The sequence below is a fragment of the Gopherus flavomarginatus genome, chromosome 11 (genome assembly GCF_025201925.1).
Source record: "Gopherus flavomarginatus isolate rGopFla2 chromosome 11, rGopFla2.mat.asm, whole genome shotgun sequence".
Taxonomy (NCBI): Eukaryota; Metazoa; Chordata; order Testudines; family Testudinidae; genus Gopherus; species Gopherus flavomarginatus.
The window spans coordinates 34,517,225-34,541,286 of NC_066627.1; the positions used below are offsets into that span (position 1 = coordinate 34,517,225).

At 45.7% G+C, this 24,062-nt stretch overlaps 1 protein-coding gene across 6 annotated transcripts in view; it reads left to right on the forward strand.

Moving 5' to 3' along the window:
- Positions 1-24,062, forward strand: part of NCOA3 (nuclear receptor coactivator 3) — a 184,737-nt gene that overhangs the window by 94,863 nt on the left and 65,812 nt on the right. Inside the window, exon 1 of one of the 6 annotated variants that reach the window (XM_050917259.1) lies at positions 6,649-6,749. The exons of the other annotated variants lie outside the window; for them this stretch is intronic. The gene's annotated coding sequence lies outside the window, so the exon portion shown is untranslated. Of the gene's footprint in view, positions 1-6,648; positions 6,750-24,062 lie in introns of those variants that run through there. 6 annotated transcript variants of the gene reach the window in all.

Below are 24,062 nucleotides of genomic sequence, written 5' to 3' on the forward strand. Positions count from 1 at the left end.
CCAGACAATGGTGTGTTTTGAGGTCCATTTAAAAAGGTAGGCTTTGTGTGTTCCATGAATATGCTCTTTTAGTTGACCGCTTTTGTAAAAAATGCGTTCATCATACCTTGCTGGTGATTCTTCCTTCTGTGAGGACCATTTTTCTTCTCTCCTCTTCTTTTCCTGTTTCTCTCTCTCCCTGTATTTGTCCTTAATGTCTTTTGGCTCTCATGTAACATTTTCCCTGCATTCACCATCATATTCAGCAAGAAATGAAACCAGTTTTTGTAATGCCACTCACCATGCCTCCTAACTGCATTCAAGATCATTATCCATGTCCTTCATATTGCAGTTAAAAAAGATTTGCCCCTCCACTCTCATAATAGTGTTATGGGGAGCGGGGGAGGTGTCTATTGTTTCCATTCATATTGAGATGTCACAGATGTGTATGCTCTTCTGAATTCTTTTATGGCCATTGCTCCTTTGATTCTCTTCTCAGACAAGCTTCAGTAGGCTACACAAAAAGGAATTCAGGTCACAAATAACTTAAGTGTATTCTACTTGAGCTAGAGGAGGCAAGCTGGCTGATTTAAAAAAAAAATCATTAAATGTATTAACAATATGTCAAAATAAATTGAAACGATTATTATTCTACCAGTTCTATACAAATTATGATAGACTTGACTCTACAACAATAACAATGTAAATTTTTAGTCTGTAGAAGCAGGTGTGTGCAGTTGATAAAGTGATAGGTATAGCTTTAATACTTTAACTAAACCTGTAGAGTAAAAGATGGCTGGTTGGTTTTCTATCTGCTTGTAGCAGTAATATATCACCAATATATCAAAAATGCCTCATAAAGTTTGAGTTAAAAAAAAAAAAAGAAGTCCTTTTATTTTCAGTAGTTTTTCTCATTTTAAGATAGGTAAATATCAAAATATTGTGTTTACTATGTAAAATAGTTCTGAAAACACTTTAATGATATAGAATATTACAACAGTATTTCTCATTCTCTGTTTTATCCAAGATACATCTCTAGGTGTTTTGGAATCCTGTACATAAAGTGTACACACAAGACTTGTCCTAATGCTGCCTCTTTAAAGAGCAAGAAGGTTTAGAAAGTTTAGACTGCACTTTAAACATACAGGTATTTATGGCAGGAGCATTTATTTTGGCACTGTATCTTCTTCAAGATGGATATTTTTCATCAGAAAATTTCAGATAGCGGAGGAACTAGTGGAAATTCAGAGAAATGGATCAATTGACTACTACGTAATTACATTTTTGTAGTAAGATGAAAAAGGTAAATAGTCATACATGCATGTGTATGTGTGAGTAGAAAAAGTACTCTTGTATTCTGAAACATTTTCTATATAAAACAATCTTTAATATCAGATATCAACAGTTTCTTAATTACACACCCATTGGACAGGCCATCTAAGTGTAGAAAGATCAGACATCTACAAAAACTGGCAACTATTTTGTGTGCCCTCCCTTAGCAGCCCTGAACTGTATCATATATACCCTTTTATGGATGTCTACTGGGTTTTCCAGTTAAAACTAATGTGGCATGTAAAATATACTTGAGGGTCACACACTTCGTTGCTTATGTAGGCTCAGCTCTGTGTGCTATCCAACTTTTTAAGTGCAAATGGCTTTTCAGTTTTTCCAAAAAGAACATGTATAGTGAGATTCTGTGGATGGATTATAACCTGTAGCAATTTTACAGGACATAGCCACACCTAAATTCTCATCTAAGATGCTCCTTTTCATCATTATTTCAGTTTCTTTTTTGTATATTTTGTTTTGGTTGGTAATTGAATCTAGGATCACATATAATCCCCCTAAATGTTTGGGCCCGTTGAAATTAACAATTTTTAATCATGTGAGACCCTGTGATTTAGGAATAGTCACAGCTCAAGACAAAATCAAAAGAAATTGCCTACTAGAGCAAGCTACGTATCCTGTCTTCCAGCACCAGGTAGTTTGTGGTGTGGGTGCTATATTTTCTAAAGGCCTGTGTATTTATGAAATAATACACAAACTACTGCAGGCATATCTTCCAGGGATTTATGCCTTGGCCACTTGTTCATACACTTTGCTGATCATTGTGCGAAAAGTGCTATTGACTAGTCCTCTTCCTGCCCACAGATTTGTTTTCACCATACAGCTTGGCTTCTAGTCCTTCTACTGTGTTGTTCTCCTTTAGCAAGCACTTGTGTTGTTGTGTTTTGCAGGTATTTGTGCAGGAAGACTCTCCAGAGACTGCAGTTTTTCAAGGTTAAGATCAGAAACTATTTTGTTACTTATGTAAGCCAAACTGTATACCCAGTGAGAGAGCAGAATATTAAGCTGCTGCCTGCAATATGTGTAGACAGTAATATTCCTATGCCTGCAGCACCAAATGGGTGTGCCCGATTCTCCTCTAACATCAATGGAAACTAGGTTTTACAGTTTTCAGTAATCAGTGGGATTCTGTCCATTGATGCCTAGAGTATTCCCTGAAATTTTGGAATTGATCAAATATGATGTTCAAAAGATATCAAATTACAGAGAGACAGAAATGCCACCGGGTTGAGTATAAGACGTGCTTTGCTCAGGCAGCTAGGGTGAAATTGGTTTCTCCAGACATCAACAACAATAACAAAATTTAAACCCTTAAGATAAATTTACAGAATCCCCACGGGAGAATTATATATAGTGGAAGTAAGAATATTGTGCACTTCTCTCCTGCATTTCGTTTGAGAATATGAAAGAGCTTTGACAATATTAGTGTCAGGACACCATGGAATACTATTGGTTACTTTTATACATAGGGAAATGAGACATGAAGGATAGATGAAATGAGTATTCTGTACAAATACAGCTCTTTGCTGGAGTTTGCCAGTTTCCAGCTGATAACATTATATATCGGGGTAGGCAACCTATGGCACGCAAGCTGATTTTCAGTGGCACTCACGCTGCCCGGGTCCTGACCACTGGTCCATGGGGCTTTGTTTTGTTTCAATTTAAATGAAGCTTTGTAAACATTTTTAAAACCTTATTTACTTTACATACAACAATAGTTTTAGTTATATATTATAGACTTATAGAAAGACACTTAAAACATTAAAATGTATTACTGGCACATGAAACCTTAAATTAGAGTGAATAAATGAAGTCTCAGCACACCACTTGTGAAAGGTTGCTGACCCCTACTATATATGTTTACAATGTGATTATTCAAGAACTAGGGACGGGAGGAGGAAGTGATGAGTCTGATGTCCTGGTTGTATGGGATAATTGAGCTATTGCAAGAGATATGTGCCTTCATCAGTTAGATCTCAGCTTTTGAGAACTGATGCCAAAAGTAGAATGGAGAGACAAAGCTGTGACCAAGGTATATGGGTCACTGTTGTGAAAAGGCTAGGTTTCCTAATGTTGATTGAAAGAGATTCACTTTTTAAATAGTGGGTATCACAGGTGCTGGCTTTCTCTGGGTCTTGGGGGTGCTCAACCCCCTGCTCCACCCCAGGTGCCACCTCCACCCGACCCCTTCCCTCAAGGTCCCATACCTGCTCTACCCCTTCCAGCCCAGTTCTGTCCTCTCTCCTGAGTGTGCTCCATCTGCACTCCTCTCCCTCCGCCCCAGCACCTCCTGCATGCCACGGAACAGCTGATTGCGGCAGGCGGGAGGGAGGCACTGGGAGGGAGGGGAAGGAGTTGATGGGGCAGGCACCAGCAGATGAGGCACTGTGGGGAGGGGAGAAGGTGGCTGCCAATGGATGCTAAGCATAAGAACATAAGAACGGCCGTACCAGGTCAGACCAAAGGTCCATCTAGCCCAGTATCCTGTCTACCGACAGAGCCCAATGCCAGGTGCCTCAGAGGGAGTGGACCTAACAGGCAATGATCAAGTGATCTCTCTCCTGCCATCCATCTCCATCCTCTGACAAACAGAGGCTAGAGACACCATTCCTTACCCATCCTGGCTAATAGCCATTAATGGACTTAACCACCATGAATTTATCCAGTTCTCTTTTAAACGCTGTTATAGTCCTAGTCTTCACAACCTCCTCAGGTAAGGAGCTCCACAAGTTGACTGTGCGCTGCGTGAAGAAGAACTTTCTTGTATTTGTTTTAAATCTGCTGCCTATTGATTTCATTTGGTGACCCTTATTTCTTGTATTATCGGAATAAGTAAATAGCTTTTCCATATCCACTTTCTCCACATCACTCATGATTTTATATACCTCTGTCATATCCCCCCTTAGTCTCCTCTTTTATATACCTCTATCATATCCCCCCTTAGTCTCCACTAAATTTTTTCACGTGGGTGCTCCAGGGCTGGAGCAGCCACAGGGTCGGTGCCTATTGTAGGTATGCTATTCCTGGGAGAATTCTATGCCAAAAAATTAAAAATTCTGCACACAATACTTTGAAATTCTGCATATTTTACTTGTCAGAATAATACAAATATGAAAAAGATTCAGGAAATGTTTTTTGACAAAGATTCCTTACTAAGCATATTAATTCAAATTACTTTGAGTAATTCATTTAAACTACAGTAAAGAAACATATTTCCTGCTCCCCCCCAGAAGCAGTGTGAAGGTTTAGGGGAGTTAAGGGTAAGGGAGGAGCTGAGGGAAAGGGAAGTAATTCTGGGAAGAAGCCTTGGAGTGAGCTTGGAGGGTTTGTTGGGTGTGGGTTGGAGAAGTATGGAATAGGGTTTTTTGTGTGGGGAAGGGAGAGACTTTTGTTAGGGAGTTGGGGAGCCTCCCCCAACCAGACCCTTAGCCTCTCCGATTTAGTCAGGGACATCTGCCACTCTTCCAAGTGTCCCTACACCCCTCCACTCCCCTGGCCCCTTGTGCCCTTGCACCCCCTACTCAGCTACTCCTCCTTGCCCTATCCCCATGTGGCCCTGTCACCATGCACCCCCATTTCCATTCAGCCCCTGCCCCAGTCTGTCCCTCCAGTGGCACTTCTGAATCCCAGTCTGTGACCCTCCCATGTGCCCACTCTGACCCTCCCTCCCCCACCCTATATCCTGTGCCTCTTTACCTGGCCCCATGGGAGAGGTGCTGTGAGGAACATAGCCTTTCCCATCTGTGGGGGGATGTGAATTCTGCATATGCGCAGTAGCACAGAATTCCCCCAGGAGTAGTATGAGGATCAGTCTTTTGAATCAAAATTTCCCTGAAATGTAGATTTTTTTTTTTTTAATTAGAAAACATTTCTGCCTTTTCAGCCTGACATTTGTAATGGTTTCTGTTTTTAATAAAGCAACCAACCAAACTATTGCTTAAATGCCAATCTCCATATCTGAGACTTGAAGTGTGAGGGAGCTCCAGGCTGGAAAGGGACATATTGGTAGTTCCTAGTATCGGGCAGCTGGTGCCCATTGCTTCGTGCATCCTGTAAGTGGCTGGCACCTATGCATCCTCATGAGGGATGGCTGTCCCATCTCCCCACCACAGCAGTTGGCTCGTGATCTCTTGCCCTTACCTGAGCTTGGTGTGTCCTCTGAGGACCTGTGGTGGCTGGATGGTACGACTGGGCTGGGCTAGGAAGTCCTATTTGCTCCCTAGCAGCTGGCTGAATCTTCTGTGCCATGGCAGTAAATTCAGTCCCTCCTCTGGGTCTTGCTTTTGTCTCTGTCTACATAGCTGGCTCCCACTTCTTGCCTCTGAGAGCAGGCGGGGCAGAAACATAGATTTCCATCCCCCGAATATTTCCACTGCAAGGGCACTAGCCCCTCCCCCATCCATTCCATTGCCCCTAATTGTACATAAATTCTGAGATTTAATTGATATAAAACTTAAACTAAAGTTCAAAGATTTATTTGATATGTTTTGAACATCCTGACTTTTGGTGACATTACACGCAGAAAATGGAATGCCTGTCATATGAACATATATTTCTTGGAATGTTTTTTCTGAAAGCTATTTTTGGACAAGTTTAAAAGCTAGCTTGAAAATTTGTTGGCTATTTAACACAGATCACGTGTACAGTAAGTTTCATTTTGAGCATAGCAGTCAGTTTTTCCCCAAGACCTGTGTTGCAGGTTGGTTGGTTGGTTTGTTCTAAAATGGGTGCTAAATGCAGCTCTTGCGGGGAGAGGTGTTTTTGTTTTTTTAATCACTGATTCTAAACATATGGGTGGCATGCTTTTTAAAACATTTATTAAATTTTGCCTATTTTATAATCCTTACCAAAATGGAAAACTTAGAATGAGATCAGTCCAAAATCTAAACACGTATTTATATAATGCTGTAGTCTGCATGTAATGAGTCCATTTGGCATCTTCAACTGATTCAATTATAACAATGCAGTAGGACTGGAAGGAGTTAATGCTAATTGTAATGCTGAACCTGCCATTCTCAGGAGATCTAAGAAGCAATCTATCAGGGTATGTTGGATCCTAGCTTCCTTAGGTCCCTCGAGACATTTGGCATTGTGGAATTGCAGAACAAAAATATACATTCTGATATCTGCAGAGTTTCAGGAAGGGGAATGGACTTGCTGATGACTGGGCAGAGATCACGTGTATTTAGTGAGACAGACTGATGAGTTTAGTTGATTATATTTCCTGTTTTCACCATGAACTTGATGAGTACTCTGAGTTTTTATAAGTGTTAGATGGTATGTTGCTGTCTCCAAGAAGAAAGTGATAATGGTTGTTGTTGAAAACTGGCAGACTGAGCTCTAACTGTACTGAAACTGTATATTTGGAAGATTGCCTCCTCCCTTTTAAGGGAAAAATACTTCCCTAGCTGATTGGTTAAAAGGTAAGAGCTCTCATATCTGTATCAGCTTGCATGTAGAAAAATGTCTCTGTCAAGAACAATGTCTTACTGGAACTAATGGATTGTATGAGAAGATAATGAAAATATGGTAATCACTTAATTTGCATCAGCTTTCATTAATGGAGCAGTATTAAGGTTTTGGTGTTTATTGTATGCCTATTCTGATATATTAAACATATTTTGTCAAGAATGTACAAATGAATAAAATTACATTGTTTTAAATATCTAGTTATCAAAATTTCAGGAATAAGAACAAAGCATGTGCTGTGCATAATGACAGTAATCTCCATTGTTTGTCTTCCCATAAACTTCAATTTTAGAAGATTTGAAAACTTTCTGCTTTTAGTAAAAGGAAAAAAATGAAAATTTGTGAAGACTGAATTTTTAAAATGAATCTATAGTTATATCTTTAATTTTTTTAATTCAAACTTTAAAATGTTCCATCATTTGGCATATATTTGCATAGTAATCCAAGTGGTGTCTGTATCCACATTAAAGTTATGAAAAGAAACGGTAGATGATTCTGTTGGGTTTTTTAAAACAATTCAGTTGGCTATTTGAAAGCAAGAACAAATTATTATCAGTATCAAATATTAAAGTAACGCTTGTACAACTGAGGGTGGGGGACCTATAATCCACATTACTTTTACCATTTATTCTTTCCCTCAAAAATCCCCATCAGGCCCATATGTGCATTTTGGACAAAGACTGTTGTCTCGGCAGAGCTTCCAACCTTTGTCAGCTCAGGATCCCAACTCTAATTCCCATGTGGGAGTGAAATGCAAGTAAATGCTTAGAATGTAAATCACAGTTCAATCATATATTTCTAGAAAATAGGTGTTTCAGAGCTCTTGTATATTCTTTATGTCCAGAATTGTCAAATCTGAAAATTATATATTAAAACTTTTTTTCTTACATGGAATAAAACTTTTAACACAAGTCATTTATATTACAGTAACTACATATAGGATAATTTGTTTCTAAGTAATTAAGCAATCACGTAAATGTAATTTCTGTCTTGTTTTGACCACCTTGATCTAACTGGACTTATGCTGTAGTAAATACTGTTGTCTTGTCTTCTGTGTCAGTCTACAACACTGCTAATGACATAGTATTGACATAATCATATAATACGGTCTAATTTTGTCTATATTGTCCAAGTACTTACATTGGACATTTATTTGGGTAACATGAAAGCCAATAGATTCCACTGTCGTAGGGAGAAATGTCAGTCCATTGAAACTTATGATGTTGATAAAAGAAAAATGACTTTCTTTTAAAAGTTACCTTTGTATTTAAAAAAAAAAAAAAAAAAAGCAAACATGGTTAAGCTTTACCTCAGCCCTTTTAATGAGACTTCATTCATTTTGAAGCTTGATATAATTTACTGTGTCCTTTAACTTAAAACTATAATCATCCCTCATATAAATTGACATTCCACTGTGGTGCCATGTATCCTATCTAGTATGTGTTACTATTATTTGTCACTCTTCAGATGCAGCTAACGTGATGGTCACTTAATTTGTGTGACTGGTCCTTAGTAATCTGAACTGAAACTTGTTCTGTGTAATGTGACAGTGACTACAGCATATATTGTGAAAGGCATCAAGTCACTGCAAAGGCTAGGGCATGGTTGGCATTAAAAATTCCAGAGGTATAAAATGAACCTTCTTATCAACTGAGTTAGGTATGTCTAGTTGAATAAAAAGTAATAAACATTTAACAATGAAACAAAACACAAGTCATATGGCAGTATTTTCAGGTTTTGAATTTAAATCTGTACCAGCATAGATTATTATTTTTGTGCTCTGGCATACTAATTGTTGCGTTCTTCTGAATTTTATATCCATATTGCAGCTAGGATTAATGACATGAAGTTAAACTTTCAGGCTTGTGTGTATCCCTATTATGAGTTGTACTAAGTTATGTGATTTAGTAATATTTATTATGTTGAGTATATTGTGCAGATGTGTACTACTGAGCCCATATTATTTCTTGCTACATTGTGGCTTATGAACCAATGTGTGTCAAATGGTCAGAGAACATTGTATTTAAGTGTATTTATAGTAAAAAAAAAAAAAAAAAAGTGGCTCTGTAAAAATGTTATCGTTTCATCTTTAAGCTACGTTAGTGACTTTTATATAGCATGTGCTCAGTTTACAAACCAGTATGTGCAAGTTTTGAGTCATATTGTGGTTGGGACTGCACTGAGGAAGCTAACACTGCCTGTAGTTAATATGTTGTATCAAAGCTAATTTAACGATAACCATCACTATTTCTCAGTGTGAGATGAAGGGAGGTGCTCCTTCTGTAGACTCTTCTTAGACACTGATATAGTAGTGTCTGAGCAGGAGGCCTGACATGCTGCAGTCTATTACTGTCTTTTCTGAGGTCAGATGCTGCTGTTGAACTATCTGGACTGATATAAAAGGATGTTGGTGAGCAGTGGTTTCTTACCAGTTAATTTGGTTTATCAAGTCCCTTTATACTGGCCTAGACTGCACATCCTGTATTTTGGTGTTTGAAGTAGGAAAGTTTTCTTGAAAAATTTGTATTTTTGTAAAATAATTATTCATTTCGTTGTCCAGGAAGCCTAACACCTGAATGCTCAGAAAGAGTTAGGTGTCTAAGTCCAAGTTTTGGGACCACTGTGATGCATAAAACTCCCACTTAAGCTTGTCAGCACCTAAACTTACTTGGCTCCCAAGATTTTGCAGTAAAAGTTCCCTAGGGGCCTAAGTTTCTGCCTCTGAGCATGCACATTGCTTCCTTTTTCTAGGCACCTGGGCAGCTAAGCCCCAGAGTGATTCACAAAGCAGAGGAAGCTGCCTAAAGTTGTGTGTGAGACTGATCTGGTAGGCATGCTCAGAGGCCGCCTACTGGGTCGAGCCTCACAGCTAAGTTCACACAAAAAAGCAGGGGGTGGGGATGGAAGAGGACTTCCCTCATAACTTTTAGCTCAGTGTTTTGGATACTCACTTGGGATACGGGTGATCCCCCCTCCACTGAAGGGAACTGAATTGGGATTTTTCACCTGTTAGGTGAATGTTTTAACCATTGGGCTGTGGGATATTTTGTTGTGGGGCTCAGTCAGTCTCTCTATTGTCAAAGCTGTTGCACTCTGGATAAATCCTTATTCATTGAAGCAGGGTGACTGGATCCTGGGTCTCCCACCTCCCGTGTGAGCACTCTATCCACCAGGTTATAGAGTCATTCTCATGCGTGTGTTTGTGCACACGCATGCACAGACACACACTGTGAAAGAGGGAGAAAGAAGCTTCCAGAAATAGGGCACACAAATGACACATTAGGAGAAGGGGAGAAATATTCAAAATATTCTAATGCATAAGATTTTTAATGCTGTTCTGTCATTTTAATATATGCAAAGTGAACAAGAAGTGAGTTAATTGTCATATCTGAAAAATAGCAGCCTCATGTACAGAGTGTTTACTAAACATTGCTGGAAAATTGGTAAATGGAGCCTGACAAGACCTGTACAAAATCCATTGTCTCCCTAAGACAGGATGCGTTATAATATAATGATGTGTTTTGGGTTAGGAGTATTTAACATGTTGCAACAAGGGGTACGTTGCTGGAGTTCAAGATTCTAAGACCTCTGTGCACATTATTTTTAGTGACAGCCCAGTTTCAGTGAATTATCACCAGGCTTCTCCTCCCCCAGTATATTTTGAAAGAGTCTTATAGGGTGACCAAATAGCAAATGTGAAAAATTGGGACTGGGGATGGGGGGGTAATAGGTACCTGTATAAGAAAAAGTCCCAAATATTGGGACTGTCTCTATAAAATCAGGACATCTGGTCACCCTAAAGTCTTATGTTAAAGAATTAATTTATTGACTGATGTGCAAGAAAATTAGGATAATGCTGTGTAGGTACAACTGGCAAAATGTATTGTTTCTCCCCTTGAGACTCAAGGACAGATGAATTAGTCTCAAAAGATATATTGCACCTTTCTGATACAAAACAGTTTGTTATATTGCACCAAAGTGCTCTATTAAAGCCCATAGTAATTACCTATTTTCTGTTACCTATTTGCATAGCTTTGACATAGTATACTGTCATATCCACAGAGCTATAGTTAAGGCTTCAGTGGTAGTTTCACTGTATGCTCCCTTTTTTTCCCGGGGATTTAGAACTAAGCTGTTCTAATTTGCATTGGTCTAAAGATTAGCATTTATCTTGTATTTTATTGTCTTCTTAAATGCCTTATTAGCTATCTTTAAAGCACGGAATGAAAAGGGTTTTATGCATTTTTGCCGATCTATATAATTACAAAAAAAAATCGGTAGCTAATTTGGATTTAACATACATTGGTTCATTTGCTATGAATTTATTTTTAAATTTCTAAAACAATCCCATTCTAGTCGCATTTCGTATAGCTGCTGTCTATGCCACAAGCAATACTGTAGCTGGTTAACAGTCTTACCTGTTCTATTAAAACTGTATCTAAGTTGGTAACGTCTCAATTTTTATCTCATCCCTAAGACTGATGTGGCTGAAGTTTATCCTTCAGCTGCTACCACCATTTCTGCTCCAGATTCATGACCAACTTTCTTCTTCCACGAGTATATTGCTGTGGTCATGACCATTTCCCCATTTCTTTGAAATTAGCTACTGACTTCCCACATATGTTGAATATGATGATTACATCACACCCACTAGGTGATGTGATCCTGGAGGTATTTTTACATTAATCATGTGGTATCATTTTATTTATCTCAGCTCACATAAGTACTCCAGCAAGGTTATCTTCTGTTGTTTGAATTCTGAGGCCAGGCTTTATATTATGTCATCCTCATTTAACCATTCCATCTTTATCTCTAAAGAAAGTTTCTTTGCTTTAGCGTTTTTTAAAGTTTTCTTCTGTCTTGTGACTGAAAACTGACTGTGGTCTTACATTTGATAATTGAGATATATAAACTGAGGTTTATAGGTAATGGAGTAGATCTTGTTACTGTAGGGTATAAATTCATTATTTCTGTAGCTGAAGAAGGGTAATCTACTGAATGTAAGTATGTCAAGAAGTGTAATTAAATGACAGCATACATAAAGATCTTCCTCTATAAGTTGAATACCAGACTGTGTAAACAGTTTTGCTTTACTGTTGAACTCAGATACTTTGTAGACAGGAAATGGAAGGCTTATATGACGAAAGTGCTACTGATGTTGTGAGATTTAGCAGAGACATTGATTGTAGAGACTCGGGCACCAAGTTTTGAGAACTGGGGTTGTGCTGGGATTGAGTTCTCTGTTCTGCCTTGTAACCAGGCCAGGTGCCTCTTGTGTGCCTCTTTCAGTAGCCTACGGTCACGCTCGGTGCTTAATTTGTAATGAAAGAGGTGCTGGGACTCAAGCACCTTTTTTTTTTTTTTTTTTTTTTTTTTTTTTTAACATTCATAATAGATGCAGCAAGCCCATAGGTGCTGGGACTATGAACTGCAAAGCCTAGGGGTGCTAGGACTCAGTCCTGGCAAGCTCTGGCACAAATTAAGCACTGGTCACACTACCAGCAACCAACCTCAGTTTCTTCACCAAGGCTTTTTTTGGGTCAAAAATACCCCTCCTTGCAGGCTAGGTTTATTAATATAAAATAAACTGCAAATAAAACTCAAAATCACCAAACCAATCTGTTCCTAAGTCCACACAACACAAGGTTTCGCTTCTTCCTCCCAGACTTTCAGCCTGGGGAGCTTTGCAGTCCCTCCCTTGCATGGTCATGATCTCTCCCAGGCATAGGTGCTGACTCCATGGGTGTTCTGGGGCTGCAGCACCCACAGGAAAAAAATGGTGGGTGCTGAGCACCCACTGGCAGCTCCTATCAGCGCCCCCTCACTCCTCCAGCACCTCCTGCCTGCCGGTGGGCCCTGCAGATGAGCACCTCCCCGCATCTCCCACCTGCTGTGATCAGCTGTTTTGCAGCAAGTGGGAGGCTGAGGAGGGAAGGAGCAGAATTGGGGAGGAAGGAGTGGAGTGGGGGCAGGGCCTGGGGCAGAGCTAGAGGTTGAGCACCCCCCTGGCAGTTCGGAAAGTCGGTGCCTGTGCTCCCAGGCCTCTCTGCTTGGAGAGCCTTCCTCACTCTCTGCAGACTCTTCCACAGCTTACTGAGCTTCCCCTGTCCCCACTCCCTTTCTCTTCACTGCAGACTCCTGCTGCTCTTTATAGGACAGTAATCCTGATTTCTCCCATGTGTGGCTCATTCTGTAATCAGGGGCAAGCCACTCTGTTACGTGTGGTAATTAGCTTAGTTTTATAGTGTCTGTAATAAAGGACACTAATACACTAAATGATGATCAAGTTTGAAATAAACTTGCAACTTTTCGGATGGTGCACAATGCAATGACCTTGCTCTGATCAGAAGAGGAAGCTTCTGGTTTTAGGATAGGAATAATGGAATTACACCTTGCAAGATGTGACAGTGTAGGTTTTCAATAGCATGAGAATAGCTAGGTTTTAGTGAAAGGAAAGTTGTGTTTCAGTGAAATGATGAAGTCAATATTTAATAGCTTTATTATATCAGCTAAAAATATTTCACATACACATAGAGTAATACTGACCCAAGTTATAATGTGCTCACTCTCTTTTGATATGTGTTAATATTTTACCATATTGAGTTTGATTATATATTGGTTTAGTTTATCAACCAAAATTTCCATTTCTGTTCATTTTTTTTACATTACTCTAGCTCTTATCCGTGGAGTAGGACTTACAGTGCCTTAGTTAACTTGGAATGGTCTTTACTAAGGTTATCATTCCAGGAAGGTGGTCCTGTAAGGTTTATGGCCAGAGCAAATTAATGAAAATACTTATCTAGATAGTCTTTTTACACTGGAAAGACCTTCCTGTAGGATTTATCAAAAACTATAGTTATTCTGCACCACTAGTCTTCTTTCAGAAACTATATTCCATCTTTCCTTTTAGATTGGTTATGTGTTTACATTCTAGTCGTAGTCTACTTGGTCAGAATTGGAAGGCACAGACAGGTGCTACAACCAAACCAGTCACTTAGGGCTTGGCTACACTGGAGAGTTGCAGCGCTGGTGGTGGCTTTACAGCGCTGCAACTAACACACCATCCACACTTGCAAGGCACATCCAACGCTGTATCTCCCTGGATACAGCGCTGGCTGTACTCTACCTCTGCCTGGAGAATAACGACTGCAGCGCTGCTCTGCCAGTGTAGTCACCAAAAGCGCTGTTATTGGCCTCCAGAGGAATTTGGAAGTATCCCAGAATGCCTGTTCAGCCACTCTGCTCATCAGTTCAAACTCTACTGCCCTGGCCTCAGGTGACCCGCCCTTTAAATGCCCCAGGAATTTTAAAAATCCCCTTCCTGTTTGCTCAGCCATGTGTGGAGTGCAATCAATGAATCTTTCCAGGTGACAATGCCTCCACGCGCCAAATGAGCCCCAGCTTGGAGCAATGGTGAGTTGCTGGACCTCATCAGTGTTTGAGGGGAGGAAGCTGTGCAGTCCCAGCTGCGCTCCAGCCGTAGGAATTACGATACCTATGGACAGATATCAAGGGATATGATGGAAAGGGGCCATAACCGGGACGTGCTGCAGTGCAGGGTTAAAGTGAAGGAGCTGCGGAGTGCCTATTGCAAAGCCCGTGAGGGAAACCGCCGCTCTGGTGCTGCCCCCACGACCTGCCATTTTTACAAAGAGCTGGACGCAATACTTGGGGGTGACCCCACTGCCAATCCGAGGACCACGATGGACATTTGGGGGGGAGAGGCGGAGGAGGAGGAGAAGGGGGGGAGGAGGAAACCGAGAGTGAGGGTACTGGGATTGTGGGAGACACCCCGGTGTCCCAGAAAGCATGCAGCCAGGAGCTCTTCTCAAGCCAGGAGGAAGGTAGCCAGTCGCAGGAGCCGGTACTTGGTGAAGAACAAGCAGAGGAGCGGGTTCCCGGTAAGCGGCTTGTATTTTCAGGGTGGAAATGTTTCGGTAGAGGAGGGAGGGTTAGGGCTGCATGCATGCCTAGATGTGGAATAGCCCATTGATGTGGTCTATCACATCACGGTAATCGGCGTCGGTAATCTCTTCAAAAGTTTCAGCCAGAGCGTGGGCAATGCGCTTGCACAAGATTATTGGGAGAGCCACTGTGGTCTTTGTCCCAGTCAGGTTAACACGTCCACGCCACTGTGCTGTGAGGGGTGGGAGGACCATTGCTACACACAGGCAAGCTGCACAAGGGGCCAGGGCGGAATCCGCATTGCTGTAGAAGACCCTCCCGCTCTTCCCAGGTGACCCGCAGCAGCGAGATATCTTGCAGGATCAACTCCTGTGGAAAATGTTGGGAGACTGTTCAGTGTAGGTGCCCCCTGCAGCTGTTTGCTTTCCCCAATGCACAGAAACCCCAGTACAGCCCAGAAGCAATCAATCAGTCCCCCTTATTCACCATTTCCGGGCTCCTGTGGGTTATGTGTGCTCTCTTTGGCATGGGAAAATTTATGCTATTGTGAAGACTGTAAACTCCTTCACAGTGTGGGAATAACTGTTTGAGATATAAAAAATGCAGCCTCTGATAACGGTTGCCTTTTCTGCCTTTCTACAAGCTGTGATGCAGTAGGGACTGTCTGTGTGGGGAGTGGGAGAGCAGGGGAGGACTTTAGGGGATGGACGATGCCAGGGCCTGTAACCTGAGCTAGGTAAGGGAGGGGAAAGGTCAACACCTTTGCCCGGGAAGGGGACAAAGGAAGGGAGAGGCAGGAGGGAAGCAGTTTGAGTTTGGGCTTGGGGCTGTGTGGGTGGAATTCAGGGTATCCTAGCTAGGATCCAAGCACCCTGAAAGCCCAGAAGGACTCGGTGGAGGGGTCCTGACTGTGCCTGCAAGCTGTGCTGTAACCTGTGTTCCTGTTGTCCAATAAACCTTCTGTTTTACTGGCTGGCTAAGAGTCACTGTGGGTCCCAGGAAGAGGGGTGCGGGGCCAGACTCCCCCACACTCCATGACAACTGGTGGCAGAGGTGGGATATACTGCACCTCGTGGACGGCGCTTCCTGCAGTAAGTGACTGGGGAGCAGTAAAACGAAGGGGTGGTTAACCCCTGGGAGTGTGTGCCCAGTGAGAAGGACTTTGCAGTAACAGGGTCCCCTGGGGGATTGCAGCGAGCGGTCCCAGGGGCGGAGGAGTCTGCAGCTCGACCCTGGCAGAGAGGTGGTGACCTCAAGAAGGGCTGGTGCACTAGGGGTCCCTCTGGAAACCGTGGGGAGCGGCGAGCACCCCGGCCTGTGAGTGGTCAGCAGGAAGATGTATGCCCAGCGGCGCAAGTGTGATCTGGTGGAGCTGTGCAAGCAGAGGGGGCTGCACCCAGGGAGGCTCAGCAAGGACCAGCTGATTGCCCAGCTGGAGCAGGGAGACCGTATGAATGAACGGAGCCCTGTCTCTGAGGGAAGCAGCCGGGCAGATGCAGCGCAGGCACCAGTGTCTGTCCCCGCTGGGAGTGGTCAGCCGGCGGACGAGGGCTTCCCGAGACCCCCCCTTCCTAGGCCTAGGGGAAGGGCGGGGAGGAGCCCAGTGTATACCGAGGGCACCGTGACACCCTCGGCCAGCAGGGGATCCGCCCGGCGAAGCCCACCCCCCAGCAGGGGATCCTCCCGGCAACGCTCGGCATCCGTGGAGCGGACGCGGCTGGAATATGAAAGGGAGAAGCTCGAGTTAAAGAGGCAAAAGCTGGAGGAGAAGACGAAACAGCGTGAACATGAGCGGGAGGAGAAGGAGAAACAGCGTAAACATGAGCTGGAGCTGGCCCGGCTGGCGAGCAGTGGGGCCCTGGCTGCGGTGAGTGAGGGGGGACCCAAGCCTACAAAGAGCTTTGATAAGCACTTGCTGCCCTGGCGTAAGGAGGGGGAGGACATAGATACCTTCCTGACGGCCTTTGAGAATGCCTGCGAGCTGCACAGGGTTGACCCTGCAGACAGGATCGCAGTTCTCACCCCCTTACTGGAGTCCACAGCCGTGGAGGTGTACAGCCGACTGAAAGGGGCGGAGGCAGGGGACTACGAACTGTTCAAACAGGCCCTGCTCCGCAAGTTTGGGCTGACTCCTGAGATGTACCGGAAAAAGTTCCGGAGCCAGCGTAAAACCCGTGAGGTCACATACCTACAACTGGTCAACCGGGCGCAGGGGTATGCCCGCAAGTGGACAGCTGGGGCCCAAACTAAAGAGGACCTGCTTGACCTATTCATATTGGAGCACCTGTGCGAGCAGTGCCCGTCCGACTTGAGGCTGTGGTTGATGGACCAGAAGCCGGAGAACCCACAGCACGCAGGCCAGCTGGCCGACCAATTTGTGGACAGTCGGGCAGGGGATGGCAGGGAGGAGTCTCGAAGGAGCAAGCCTGCCTCAATGCAGAGAGAGAGTCATCATGGGACCTCCCAGCGGGGTCCTATGGAGAACCCCCCCCAAAAGGGGAACATCCAGCGGCAGGTCCCTCCGACCCCCTCAAGGGGACCCACGAGACATGGGCTGCTATCGCTGTGGCCAGCGAGGTCACATACGGGCCCAGTGCCCCAAGCTCAGGGACAGACCAAGCAGACCCAACCCACAGAGGGTGGACTGGGTAAAAACCCAATCGAAGGAGGGGCTACATTCCCAGGAAAGGGGAGCTGGCAACATACCACCTGTGGATGCTCCAGGCTCCGGGTTTTTGGTTTACTGGGTGGTCGCGGGGCTGCCCCTCCGGAAGGAGTGCATTGTTTCCCTGGAGGTAGATGGGAGGAAGGTCACTGGGTACTGGGACATGGGCGCAGAGGTGACGCTGGCCCGGCCCGAGGTGGTGGCCTCAGATCGGATGGTGCCCGACACCTACCTGACCCTGATGGGCGTGGGCGGGACCCCATTCAAGGTGCCCGTGGCAAGGGTACACCTGAAATGGGGGGCCAAGGAGGGCCCCAAGGATGTGGGGGTACACCGATATTTGCCCACTGACATGTTAATGGGAGGGGACCTCAAGGACTGGCCTAGTAACACCCAGAGTGCCCTGGTCATGACTCGTAGTCAGAGTCGGCAAAGGGCACTGCACCCCGACAACGGGGAAGGTACTCGACCCGAGGTGCAGGACCCTAACCCAGGGAGCGGGGAACGCCCAGGGGCACGGTGCAGAGAGGCTGCGACCTCAGACCCAGCCAGCAAGAGAGAGCCGGTCCCCATCCCTGTCCCAGCTGCTGAGTTCCAGGCCGAGTTGCAGAAAGATCCCTCCTTGCAGAAGCTTGGGACCGGGCTGACCTTAGTGCGGTACAGACCATGAGGAGAGGTTGCAAGGAGAGGTTCCTGTGGGAGAAGGGGTTCCTGTACCGAGAATGGACTCCTCCCGGGCAAGAAGAGTCATGGGGGATCAGGAGGCAGCTGGTGGTTCCCCAGAAGTTTCGTCACAAGCTGCTGTACCTGGCCCATGACATCCCTCTCGCAGGGCACCAGGGAATCCGACGCACCAGGCAGAGGCTGCTACAGAACTTTTACTGGCCTGGGGTTTTTACCCATATCCGACAGTACTGTCAATCCTGTGACCCCTGCCAGAGGGTGGGGAAGGCCCAGGACAAGGGGAAAGCGGCTTTGAGGCCTTTACCCATAATAGAAGAACCTTTCCAGAAGGTGGCCATGGACATAGTGGGACCCCTCAGCAAGATGACCCGGTCAGGGAAGAAATACATCCTGGTGGTGGTGGATTTTGCCACTCGCTACCCCGAGGCGGTGACCTTGTCCTCTATCGAAGCCGACACAGTGGCAGATGCGCTGCTGACAATTTTCAGCCGGGTGGGGTTCCGCAAGGAGGTCTTAACGGACCAGGGGTCCAACTTCATGTCGGCCCTGCTCCCGTCCTTATGGCAGAAATGTGGGATCCAGCACAACTGGGCCTCAGCGTATCACCCCCAGTCCAACGGGCTGGTAGAAAGGTTCAACGGGACGCTGAAGATGATGCTAAAAACATTTATGAACCAGCACCCGCAGGACTGGGACAAGTACTTACCTCACCTGCTGTTCGCGTACAGGGAGGCCCCCAGGAATCTACCGGGTTTTCACCTTTCGAACTGTTGTATGGAAGGCGGGTAAGGGGGCCCCTAGACCTGATGAGGGACAAATGGGAGGGGAAGGCCTCTCCCGAGGGAGAGTCAGTGGTGGAGTATGTCCTGACCTTCCGGGAAAGACTGGCCGAGCTCATGGGCCTGGCCAGGGAGAATCTGGCCCGAGCCCAGAGGAGGCAGAAGGTCTGGTATGACCGCATGGCACGGGCCCATGCCTTCGCCACCGGAGATCAGGTGATGGTTCTCATCCCCGTGAGGAGAAACAAACTCCAGGCTGCCTGGGAAGGGCTCTTCAAGGTTATCAAGCAACTGAATGAGGTAAACTATGTGGTGGAGCTGTCAAACCGGGCACATCACCGTCGGGTGTACCATGTGAACATGATGAAACCATACTATTACAGGGGGAATGTGGTGTTGGCCGTGTGTGGACATTGGGAGGGGCAGGGAGATGACCCCTTAGTAGATCTATTCCCTGGGACCAAAGCTGGTTTCCCCCCTGGAGGCGATTCCCCTCTCTGATCAGCTGACCCCGGGCCAGCACGCTGAGATCAGAGGGGTGCTGCATCTATACCGACAGCTGTTTTCCAACCAGCCTGGACGCACTAATTTGACTGTCCACCGGGTGGAGACCGGGTCACATCCCCCTATAAGATGCTCCCCTTTTCGGGTCACTGGTAAAACTGCCCAGGATCTTGAAAGAGAGGTCAGGGACATGCTGGCTTTGGGGGTGATCCAGCCGTCTTCCAGCCCTTGGGCCTCACCAGTGGTGCTGGTTCCCAAGAAGGATGGGTCAATCCGGTTCTGTGTGGACTATCGAAAGCTCAATGCCGTCACCGTATCTGATGCCTACCCTATGCCCAGGCCTGACGAGCTCCTAGACAAGCTAGGAGGTGCTCGGTACCTCACCACTATGGATCTTACCAAAGGCTACTGGCAAGTGCCGCTGGACGCAGATGCCAGGCTGAAATCGGCCTTTATCACCCCTCTGGGGCTCTATGAGTTTCTGACCCTGCCCTTCGGCCTCAAGGGAGCACCGGCCACCTTCCGGCGCCTGGTGGATCAGCTACTGAGGGGGATGGAGAGTTTTGCCGTGGCGTATATTGACGACATCTGCGTCTTCAGCCAGACCTGGGAGGACCACGTCCCAGGTTAAACAAGTCCTGGACCGACTCCGAAAGGCTGGGTTAACAGTAAAGGCTGAGAAGTGCAAGGTGGGGATGGCTGAAGTATCTTACCTGGGCCATCGGGTGGGGAGCGGCTGCCTGAAGCCGGAATCAGCCAAGGTGGAGGTAATCAGAGACTGGCCTGCCCCCCAAACCAAAAAGCAGGTCCAGGCCTTTATTGGGATGGCGGGGTACTATCGAAGGTTCGTGCCCCACTTTAGTGCCATAGCCGGCCCCATCACTGAACTGTGCAAAAAGGGGAAGCCAGACAAGGTGATCTGGACTGAGCAGTGCCAGGAGGCTTTCCGGGCACTGAAGGAGGCTCTGGTTAGTGGCCCAGTTCTGGCAAACCCAGATTTTGACAAACCCTTTATGGTGTTCACCGATGCCTCAGACACGGGACTGGGGGTGGTGTTAATGCAGGAGGATGAAAAGGGGGAGAGACACCCCATCGTGTACCTGAGTAAGAAGCTGCTACCCCGGGAACAAAGCTACGCGGCCATCGAGAAGGAATGCCTGGCCATGGTGTGGGCCCTTAAGATGCTAGAGCCATATCTCTTTGGGCGACACTTCACCGTGTACACGGACCACTCTCCCCTGACCTGGCTGCACCAGATGAAAGGAGCCAACGCCAAGCTCCTGAGGTGGAGCCTGCTCCTGCAGGACTATGACATGGACGTGGTCCATGTGAAGGGAAGTGCCAACCTGACAGCGGATGCGTTGTCCCGGAGAGGGGACCCTGAACTTCCCCAGGTCACTGGGCAGAGTGACCCTGCTCAGTTCAGTCTCGAAGGGGGGAGAGATGTGATGCAGTAGGGACTGTCTGTGTGGGGAGTGGGAGAGCAGGGGAGGACTTCAGGGGATGGATGATGCCAGGGCCTGTAACCTGAGCTAGGTAAGGGAGGGGAAAGGTCAACACCTTTGCCTGGGAAGGGGAAAAAGGAAGGGAGCGGCAGGAGGGAAGCAGTTTGAGTTTGGGCTTGGGGCTGTGTGGGCGGAATTCAGGGTATCCTAGCTAGGATCCAAGCACCCTGAAAGCCCAGAAGGACTCGGTGGAGGGGTCCTGACTGTGCCTGCAAGCTGTGCTGTAACCTGTGTTCCTGTTGTCCAATAAACCTTCTGTTTTACTGGCTGGCTAAGAGTCACTGTGGGTCCCAGGAAGAGGGGTGCGGGGCCAGACTCCCCAACACTCCGTGACACAAGCAACCTTGACTTCTCAGATGCCCGTATTATCAACAGCTGAGAGACTCCAAAACCTCCAGAAGAAGCCGCGAAAAAGCAAAGACGACCTGTTGCAAGCAGTTTTGGATCACTCTGCCAGAGAGAATCAAAAACTGCAGGACTGGAGGGAAAAGGAAAGCAGGATCCTCCAGAGAAACGCAGCGGCCAGGAAGAAAAGCACAAAGCAGCTGATAAGCATCCTGGCATGCCAAGCGGACTTTTTCCAGGTGCTCGTAGCCATGCAGGCAGAGCACTACCATCCCCTCCCCCCCCCCGCCCCCGTGCCGAAGCTCTTCCACTTGTGCCCAAATGTCAGCTCAAAACCCCCTTCCCCAGCATCCAGGCTCTTACCATCACCACCACCAGCTGCCTCCAACACCTGTACATTCACCAACCAGCCCTGAGAACGACGACCCTTACCCTCTGCACTCAACCCCCATCACCATGCGGTATAGGCATCCTGAAGTGCAGCAGTCATTGCCCAGCCCTCCAGACAGGACATATTCAAACCTGTGACTGTACAGTTCCCCACCGCACCCCCTTGCCCTTTTAGGTTCCCAAACTGTTGTGTGTCTGTCAATAAAGTTATTTTCTTTTCAATAAATGAATTCTTGGCTTTGAAAACCATCTTTATTGTTGCAGAAAGTAAAAAGATACCTTAGCCCAGGAAAGAAACAGGCACTGCAAATCAGCTTAGGAAAAACAGATTCTTACTAACAATGTAACCACTGCACTTCACTCCCGTGCAAGGCACCAAACATTACTGTTGGTTTTCAGCCTCAAATTCCTCCCTCAAGGCATCCCTCATCCTTGAAGCCCTGTGCTGGGCCTCTCTAGTAGCCCTGCTCTCTGGCTGTGCAAATTCAGCCTTCAGGCGTTGAACCTCAGAGGTCCATGCCTGACTGAATGTTTCACCCTTCCCTTCACAAATATAATGGAGGGTACAGCATGCGGATATAACCACAGGGATGCTGCTTTCCCCCAAGTCTAGCTTCCCATACAGAGATCTCCAGCGCCCCTTTAAACGGCCAAAAGCACACGCCACAGTAATTCGGCACCGGCTCAGCTTGTAGTTGAACCGGTCCTTGCTCCTGTCAAGCTTCGCTGTATACGGTTTCACGAGCCAAGGCATTAACAGGTAAGTGGGGTCTTCAAGGATCACAATGGGCATTTCAACGTCCCCTACTGCGATCTTCCGGTCTGGGAAGAAAGTCTCTGCCTGCAGCTTCCTGAACAGGCCAGTGTTCCGAAAGATGCATGCATCATGCACCTTTCCAGGTCAGCCTGTGTTAATGTCAATGAAACGCCCACAGTGATCCACAAGCACCTGGAGAACCATAGAGAAATACCCATTCCGATTAACGTACTCGGATGCTAGGTGGGGTGGTGCCAGAATAGGAATATGCGTCCCATCTATCGCCCCTCCACAGTTAGGGAATCCCATTTGCGCAAAGCAATCCACAATGTCCTGCACGTTCCTGAGAGTCACAGTTCTTCTTAGCAGGATGCGATTACACTGGTCTACAGTTTTTGAGAAGTCCTCTGCTTCAGAGATAAAATGTGATATTTATTATGTATTTTGATGTGCTGAATTCAAATATGACAATTAAAACAACTGATTGGCTACTGTTTCTAAGATATTTAAGTTTTTACATTTTATGTCTGTCTATTGTGTAGATAGTAGAGTTTTAATCATAAATTGTAAACCTAGGTCTTTTCATGTGTTTATGGTTGCTTTACATTATAATATTTCACCTGTCCTGTTTATGTAACACTTTAAAAATCAGCAAAAGGGTTATATAAATAAAATGTATTAGGAAACAAAAGGCAAAAAACTATTCTGTACATAGTTTAGTCCTATTCAGTGTCTACTTGGCGCTTCTTGGCTTGTCTCTTGTATTCATTAAATGGAGCATCTCCTGTCACTGTCCAGCAATAGTCTGCAAGCATTGATGGGCTCCATTTGCCCTGATAGCCTGCCAGGAGATTCCACTGCTGTAGTCTGGAGCCCAACAACTCTGCCTTACTCTTGGGTAGTTCCAAATCCCTGACAAGGTCATTCAGTTCACCTTGTGTTATGAGGTGTGGTTCAGAGGAGGAGGATGGGAGAAAATGTGGGTCCTGTGACACTGATGGTTCAGGACCAGAAGTTTCATCCTCTTCCTCTTCCTCGTCTGACTCAAGTGAGAATGATTCTGGTGCATCAGGAACCGGCAGTCCTTCTCCGTGGGGTACTGGGCGTATAACTGATGGAATGTTTGGATAATGCACAGTCCACTTTTTCTTCTTTGACACACCTTTCCCAACTGGAGGCACCATGCACAAGTAACAATTGCTGGTATGATCTGTTGGCTCTCTCCAAATCATTGGCACTGCAAAAGGCATAGATTTCCTTTTCCTGTTCAACCACTGGCGAAGATTTGTTGCACAAGTGTTGCAGCATATGTGTGGGGCCACCTCTTTTCCTGATCTCCAATTTTGGAGCCAAAATAAAGGTGATAGGCTTTCTTAACCATAGTGGTTATACTGCGCTTTTGTGATGCAAAAGTCACTTCACCACAAACATAGCAGAAGTTATCTGTACTGTTCACACAAGTACGAGGCATCTCTGCTCACTTTGGCTAAACAGAAATGTGTCCCTTTGCAAAATCAAACACTGACAAATAAGAGCACGACACTGTATGATTTCTAGAGCTGATATAGGGCAATTTGTTCAGCAGAGTGATGTAAGCTTCATTATGATTGCATCATCCATGACTTCTAGGAATAACATGATGCAATTCATATCATGTATGATGCAATACCAGCTTCAGATTGCATCATTCATTGTTTTGCCTAAAAAGCAAGTACTGTCCAAACCCAGTCATA